The 8,903-nt window shown below is 40.9% G+C and overlaps 1 pseudogene; it reads left to right on the top strand.

The window, feature by feature from the left end:
• Positions 1 to 5,936: 5,936 nt before the first annotated feature.
• LOC145525223 (RNA-binding protein EWS-like) lies at positions 5,937 to 8,598 on the top strand (annotated as a pseudogene).
• Positions 8,599 to 8,903: the final 305 nt, after the last annotated feature.

Below are 8,903 nucleotides of genomic sequence, written 5' to 3'. Positions count from 1 at the left end.
GAATATTTCATACAAAGATAGGCACAATAAAGGACAGAAACAGTATGGACCTATCAGAAGCAGAAGATATTAAGAAGAGGTGGCAATAATACACAGAAGAACTGTACAAAAAAGATCTTCACAATCCAAATAACCACGATGGTGTGATCACTCACCTAGAGCCAGATATCCTGGAATGCAAAGTCAAGTGAGCCTTAAGAAGCATCACTATGAACAAAGCTAGCGGAAGTGATGGAATTCAAGTTGAGCTATTTCAAATCGTCAAAGATGACTCTGTGAAAGTGCTGCACTCAATATGCCTGCAAATTTAGAAAACTCAGCAGTGGCCACAGGACTGGAAAAGGTCAGTTTTCATTCCAATCCCAAAGAAGGGCAATGCCAAAGAATGCTCAAACTACCACACAATTGCACTCATCTCACATGCTAGTAAAGTAATACTCAAAATTCTCCAAGCCAGGCTTCAGCAATACGTGAACCGTGAACTTCCAGATGTTCAAGCTGGTTTTAGAAGAGGCAGAGGAACCAGAGATCAAATTGCCAACATCTGCTGGATCATCGAAAAAGCAAGAGAGTTCCAGAAAAACATCTTCTTCTGCTTCTGCTTTTCTTGAAGGTGGTCTTGATTCCTGCCTCCTGCACAATGTCACAAACCTCCGTCTTCCACTGTTCTTCAGGCGCTTACAGATTCGTGTGGCCCACAGATGTTTCAAACTGTCATTATTCAGCTCACTTATAGTTACACTCACTTTCTTCCTCATTTATGAGCTCTCTATACTCTCTCATTCCCTATATTTATTTCAAACCTTCTAAACATTTTAAAATCTATCATGGTATTGCCAACCAGGGGCAATTTTGCACCCTTAGGAACATTGGGCAACATCTAGAGAAAATCAAGGGCTTCCCTTGAGGCTCAGTGGTAAAGAATCTACCTGCCAATGCATGAGATGTGTGTTCAATCCCTAGGTTGAACTATCACTAGGTTGGAGAAGGAAATGGCAATCTACTGCAGTATTCCTACCTGGAAAACCCCATGGAGCCTGCATTCTACAGTCCATGGGGGTGCAAAGAGTTGGACATGACTTAGTGACTCAACAACAGCAAGGCAATCAGGTTGTCATACCTGAGGGCAGAAGGTGAAACTGGCCTCTACTGGGTAGGGGCCAGGCATGCTGCTGAACGTTGTATAATGCGTAGCACAAACAGCATCACAAGGAAATATTCAGCTCAAAATGTCAGTAGTGCTGTGGATTGGAAACATGAGTATCTTCAAAACACTTCCTCTAGGTCTCAGCAGCTAACCTGAACTTCACAAAGAGAAGAGATCCAATGCCTGCTTCACCTACAGATCCCTGTAACCAAGCATTTTCTTATCTGTTTAGCTTAACTTCTATAGACAAGTGAATCCTGTACAGCCAACAGTTACAAAGGTACTCCTCTTTCCTCTCTTAATCTATCCCATCATTGCTGGAAGCTAAAACATATAAAAATGAGAACTCATTTATCAAAGATTTGTCATTTCATTCATTTGGAAAATATTCATTATCTGCTATGTGTCAGCTATTGAGCACAGGGCTAGGGGTATAATGCTGAGCCAACCGGGCATAGTCTCTGTCTTCATAGATCTTAATGTCCAGTGGAAGAGACACACATTAATCAAATAATCCACCAAACAAATATTAATTAGAAAATGTGGTCACCTGCACTCAACAAATCTCTCTCTGATGAACGTGACCTAGTCTAAGGGGTCAGAGGAAGCTTCTCCAGCTAGTGTTGACTGCTGCTTGAGTTTGCTTAGTGGGGAGCAGGGGTGGCAGTGAGGAGGAGGACAGCTTCCAGGCGAGGGAGCTGCATGTGGGAGGTCCTGGGCCTGATTCCAATGCGTGTCTTGCGGGATGACATGAAAGCTGGTCAGTGCTGCTGGAGAACAAACCAGAGTGAAGGAATGCGTAGACGCACTGGACAGCCCGCCAGGGACATTTCTTTAATTCTCTTACTCATTTAACAAAAGTATCAAGCACTTCCTGTGAGTCAGGTCCTGCTCTAGGCACTGGAGATTTAGTAGTAGAGTTTTTATTATTGTAGACGATATAGATGGCAATTAAAAGAAATAAGAAAAACGTGTGTGTTAGCTAGAAATAACTGCTAAGAGATAAATTGGAGAAGGGGAACAGGAAGTATAGTGTTTTTACTTGGGGTGGTGAATTTGGGCAACCCTTAGGAGAATGCTGGGACAAGCTATATGAGGGGAAACACCTTTCCTGGCAGAGGTACCAGCGAAAGCCAAAGCCCGGAGGGAAAGCATGTCTATTCAGTCTGAGGAAAAGCAGCAAAGTCTGTGTGTCTGAGGCAGAACAGATGAAAGGAGGAAACAACAGGAGGAAAAAGATAACGGAAAAAAGACATTGGTAAGGGAGGTTAAAAACATGACCTAGCAATGTGTCGTCTATAAAAAATTCAAATATAATGATACAGGGAGGTTACTCAGTTCAGTTCAGCAACTCAGTCATGTCTGACTCTTTGCGACCCCACGGGCTGCAGCATGCCAGGCTTTCCTGTCCATCACCAACTCCTGGAGCTTACTCAAACTCATATCCATCGAGTCAGTGATGCCATCCAACCATCTCCATCTTGCAATAGCAAAATCCACATTCTTTTCAAGGGCTCATAGAATATAAACCCAGATCAACCGTATACTGTGCCATGAAACAAACTTCACCACATAGAATAATTGAAATCATACAGTGTTTTCTCTGGCCACAATGGGATGAAACTGTAAATCAATACAAGAAAGATAAAAGAAAAATTTCCCAATACCTGGAAACTAAAAAACATACTACTAAATAATCCATAGGTCAAAGAAAGGAAATCTGAAGAGAAAAAATTTTAAATGCATGGAATGGAATGAACATGAAAATATGAGACATTACAATTTGCAAGACAAAGCTAAAGCACTTCTGAAGAGGAAATTGTGAAAAGTCTCAAATTTATAACTCCAATTCAAGACCTAGAAAAAAGTGCTACGTAAGCCCCAAATAAGCAGAAGGAAGGAAATAATAAAGATAAGAGCAGAAATCAATAAAAGAAAAAAAAAGAACAATAAAGAAATAAAAGAAACAGAGTTGGTTCTTTGAAGAAAAAATCAGTGAACCTCCAACAAGATGAACAAAGGGGGGGGGAAGCGAAATTTAGCAGTACCAGGAATGAAATAGGGAATATTATTGCAGATCGTGCATATATCAAAAGGATAGTAAAGAAATACTATGAACAGCTTCACATGCACACATTTGACAATTTAGAGGCAGTGAACTAATTCCTCAAAAACACAAACTAGTACAATTCACCTAATATGAAACAGATAATTGAAATAGACCAATAACCATAATGGTAATTGAATGTATAACTTTAAAATGTCCATAAAAGAAATTTTGAGACACAGATAGTTTCACTGGAGAATTCTCCCAACCCGTTAAAAAATAACTAGCACCAGTTTTACACAATCTTTTCCAGAAAACATAGAGGAGAAAATACTTGACAATTCACTTTATGACACTATTATTACCCTGAAACCAAAACTAGACAAAGACATTATCTCTTCCCCCACAAAATGTGAGAAAAATGCAAGAAAACCATAGACTAGTACCTAGGATGTAAATTAATATTGAAATCCTTAACAAGCAGTAGCAAACAGAATTTAGTGATATATTAAAAAGTACATATACACCTTTGCTAAGTGTGGTTTATTTCACAGATGCAAGGCTGGTTCAGTATTTGAAAATCAACCAATGGAATCCAGCATATTAACAGGCTAAAGAAGATGACCATATCAGTCAGTGCACAAAAAACACTTAACGATATGTAACACTCATTCATAATGAAAATTCTCAGAGAAGTAGAAAAAGAGAAAATTTCCTCAACTCGATCAAGAACAAATACAAAATTCCTACACTCCTATAATCCAACATTATACTTAATGTTGCAAAACTGAATATTTTCCCTCCTAATATCAAAAACAAAATAGGGATATAACTCTCATCACTCTTATTTCACATAATACTGAATGTTCTAGCCAGGGATTAATGCAAGAAAATTAAATAAAAGACATACTAACCAGAAAGGAAGAAATGGTGGATGATGCCATTGCCTCAATAAAAAAATCTCAGAAAATCTAGCAAAAGCTCCAAGAAATAAGTGGGTTCAGTAAAGTCACGGTATGGAAGATCAACACACAAAAATCCAATGTATTGTACACTAGCAATAAATACTTTGAAACCAATATAAAAAATATGTAATATTTTTGATTGCTCAAAAATTAAATACTTTGCTGTGTATGTAACAAAGTATTCACAGGACTTTTATACTGAAAACTACAAGGCACTTATGAAAGAAATTAAAGATCTAAATAAATGTAAATAAATACAGTGTCAAAAGATTGGAAGACTTAATATAGTAAAGCTGTCAACTGTCTCCAAATAGCATACAAATTGAGCACATCTCTTATTAAAATCCTAGCAATCAACTAATTTTTGTAAATATACACGAGTATTTTAAAACTGGTATGGTGACCCAAAGGAACTAGAATACTTAAAACAATTTTGATAAGAGAAAAATAGGAGTATTTACCCAATTTTAAGAATTGTTATATAGCTACAGTAATCAAAACTGGATGATATTGGCAGAAAGATAGACACACAGATCAAAGGAACAGAACAGGGAACCCAGAAAGAGTCATTCCAAGTGATTTTTGACAAAGACGCAAAAGCAATTAACTGGAAGAAAGATACTTTTTTCAACAAACTGGTATTTGACCTATTGGACTTCCATAAGAAAAAATTATAAAAAAAATTCGACCTAAGTATGTAAAAATATTAACTCAGAATGGATCACAGACTTAAATACGAAATATAAAGCTACAAAACTTTTGGGAGAAAACAAGAGATCTTTGAAACCTAGGCCTAATCGAATAGTTTTTAAACTTGACATAAAAAACAAAATCCATAAAAGAAAAATTAAAAATTGACTTCATAAAACTAAAAAACCTGTGAAAGACCCTGTTGATAGTATGAGAAGACAGGTACAGATAAAATATTGTAAGCCTCATATCTGATAAAGGACTCTCATTTAGAATATATAAAGAAAATTCTAAACTCAATAGCAAAAAACCAAACAATCCAATTTGAAATGGACAGAAGCAATAAAGACATTTCATCAGAGAGCATATACAGACAGCAAATAAGCACGTGGAAAGATGTCCAATGTCATTAGTCATCAGAGAGAGGCAAATCAAAATCACAATAAAATATCAGTTTATAGTTTCTGTTGTTTAGTTGCATAAGACATTTTTGTGACTCCACAAACCGCAGTCTGCCAGGCTCCTCTGTCTATGGGATTTTGAATACTGGAGTGGGTTGCCATTTCCTTCTCCAGGGGCTCTTCCCAACCGAGGGATCCAACCCATATCTCCTGCTTGGCAGGCAGACTCTTTACCACTGAGCCACCTGGGAAGCCCTAATATCAATATATACTGCTGCTGCTGCTGCTAAGTCGCTTCAGTCGTGTCCGACTGTGTGCGACCCCATAGACTGCAGCCCACCAGGCTCCGCCATCCCTGGGATTCTCCAGGCAAGAACACTGGAGTGGGTTGCCATGATGGCTTAAATAAAAACCTAGTGGCAGCACTAAATGCTGGGGAAGATGCAGAGACCCTGGATCACTCCTACTTTGATGGTGTAAATGTAACTGGCACAGGCAGTGTGGAAAATAGTTTGGAATTTCTTGAAAAACTAAACGTGCAACTTCGATATGACCCAGTATGTTAACTCCCAGGCATTTATCCTCGAGAAATAGAGATGTGTTCACACAAAAGAACCAGTGAAAGAATTTTTATAGCAGCTTTACTAATAGTAGCTCCCAACTGGAAACAACCCATTTGTCCTTAAATGGGAAATTCGTTGGACAAGTGGTGGAATGCTACTCACCCACAGCACACACACGACCTGGACGGATCTCCAGAGAACATCCGAGAACGCTGTGGTTCCCCCCTCCTCCCTCCACCCCTGCAGGCTGGTGCAGTCGTAGTGCCCAGGATTGCGGGTTTCACGCCTGTGCCTGCAGCACCAGGAGGAAGTGAGAGAGGAAGAGGGACGCTGAGAAGAGAAGGAAGGGGAGACAGTGTCTGCACATTGCAGTAGCCACAACCAAGCTGCAGCCCACAGGGCTACTGTGCTTCCACCAGCCACCCACTCAAGGATGTGCCCGGACCACCCATGCATATGTGCAACGAAGCTATGGGCCCTTCGAACAGCCCCCTGACGTCACCCATATTCAGGATCAGATCACTGCGCCCTATGTGCAGACCACCTACACGACTTCTTAGGGACAGAAGCTCCCTGGGTGCGCAGGCGCATTGTCAGCCCGTCCGGGGGCATGGCACGGGGGCTTGTGATGCCACCAGGGCTACAGTTACTACCCCCCGGGCCTCTTATGCAGCTCAGTCTGCATATGGCACTCCGTCGGCTCACCCAGCCTATGGGCAACAGCTGGCAGCCACGGGGCCTGCAGGACTGTAGGATGGTGACAACCCCCTTGAGACAAGTCAACCTCAATCTAGCACGAAGGGTTACAAGCAGCCCAGCCTTCCCCAGGTACCTGGTAGCTATCCCCTGAGGCCAGTCCCACCCTCACCATCCTAGCCTCCCAGCAGCCAGTCCTCTGCACAGCTGACTATTTAGGATCAGAACAGTTCCAGCAGAACCGCCGCTAAGTCACTTCAGTCGTGTCCGACTCTGTGCGACCCCATAGACAGCAGCCCACCAGGCTCTTCCGTCCCTGGGCTTCTCCAGGCAAGAACACTGGAGTGGGTTGCCATTTCCTTCTCCAATGCATGAAAGTGAAAAGTGAAAGTGAAGTCGCACCTGGAGGCAACCGAGCAGCGATGGACGGCGGAGTAGCTACTAAGGTTGACAAAGCAGCTCCGGGGCAGCCCCAAATGGGATCCCGTAGTCAGACTCCAAGTCAATATAGCCAGCTGACGGCAGCTAGGGGCAGCGGAGTTCATGTCCACGGGAGCACCCCAGGAGCAAGGGTGTTACGGGCAAGAGTCTGGGGGATTCTCTGGGTTAGAAGAGAACCAGAGCGTTAGTGACCCCGATAACCCAGGCAGGAGAAGAGGGGGATTTAGTTGTGGAGTCATGGGCAGAGGTGAGCAGGGAGGAGGACCCCAGGGAACAGGGAGAAGTACAAACCTTTCCCCCTTTACCTAATTTGGTTTCATCCATAGTATTTTCAATGGAAAGAAGGACAGAAAAACGTAAGACATTTATTTTTTCATTTCCATGGATAATCTGATAAGCCCAAGACAGCCTCCAAAACATGGAAATGTCATCCCTGTGGCATGTCTATAGTGGCAGTTTGCTTTCTTCCTTGCCAATATACTTGGTTGGGTTGAAGAGAATAAAGAACGGTTTTGAAACTAGAGCTTTCTGTTCCCTTCATATCTTCCAGAGGTTGAAAACCTCTGTGGGAAATAGAGTTGGGATGGAACGCACAGAACCCTTCTAACAATGCCAGGTTTTTAACTAATTGCTTCTGAACGGTTGTCTTGAGATTCCTGGAGTATATGCTGCAGATAAGGAATGCCGCTGTTTTCCACAATGTTTGTCCTCAACTTCTGTTTGTACTTGGAACTGTTGAGCGTAATGATGAAGATCTTGGTCCCATCACCCTTGAACTACGGCCTGAGGTGCACCTGGCACACAACGCCCAAAAGGTTTTTTTTTTAATTTTTAAAAATTATAATTTATTTATTTTAATTGGAGACTAATTACTTTACAATATTGTAGTGGTTTTGCCATACATTGACATGAATGAACCATGGGTGTACATGTGTTCCCCATCCTGAACCCCTCTCCCCCCTCCCTCCCCATCCCATCCCTCAGGGTCATCCCAGTGCACCAGCCCTGAGCACCCTGCCTCATGCATCGAACCTGGACTGGCGATCTGTTTAACATAAGCCCAAAAGGTTTTTACAGAGTAATATATATATATTCATATGTATGTGTATATATATGATTATAGAATCACTCTCTCCATTGGGGATTTTGAGAAATCTAAGTTGGTTTGACCATTTTGATTGATGGCATAACCTGGTTTAGAAAATTTTGTTTAGATCAGTAACATAACTGCTGCCTGTGCCTGCCCTTCTCCTCTGTCCTCCCGTACCCTCTTCCCCTTCTGGCGTCTATATTTTGATGAAGGTGAGGTATAATGTTGTTTAACATAATCCAGAAGGCTTCATTCCATGTGTGTTTTATCCCTGTATAAAGTAGTAAAAGATTATGCAGAATGTTAATATAATTATAAATTGTATTTGATGCCATGATTGGTTTAAGGATAAACTGCATAGAATTTCTTTAAAAATGTACATCAAGATTAAATACATTAAAAAGTTGATCTTTCCTAAAAAGCCAGTGTCAAAAGCTTACATGAGGAATCCATGCGGTGGTGTAAATGTATCATATCTTGACAGTATCAATGTCAACATCCTGGTTGTGTTACTGTTCTACAGCTATGCAAGATGTCACCACTGTGGAAACCAGGTAAAGGATTCCTGGGATCTCTCTGTATTATTTCTAACAACTACATGTGAGTCTCCAATGACTTCAAAATAGAAAGTTTAATTTTAAAAGTATTGATCTTCATGTTAACATATGGACATGTTGGCATGCCTTCTGTATAGCACAGTGATTAGGTAAAGAGTTCCCTGCTCCACAATCCTCTACCATATCCAACCTACTGTTCATTATTTTTTTTACAATAAAATATAGTTGATTTACAATATTATGTCAGTTTCAGGTATATAGCATAGTGTTTCTGCATATTATACTCCATTATAACTTATGGTATAT

The sequence above is a fragment of the Giraffa tippelskirchi genome, chromosome 11, assembly GCF_054371585.1.
Source record: "Giraffa tippelskirchi isolate mGirTip1 chromosome 11, T2T-mGirTip1v1.2.pri, whole genome shotgun sequence".
NCBI classification, from domain to species: Eukaryota; Metazoa; Chordata; class Mammalia; order Artiodactyla; family Giraffidae; genus Giraffa; species Giraffa tippelskirchi.
The sequence above is the reverse complement of the archived record's forward strand: the minus strand, read 5'-3'. Positions and strand labels throughout refer to the sequence as shown.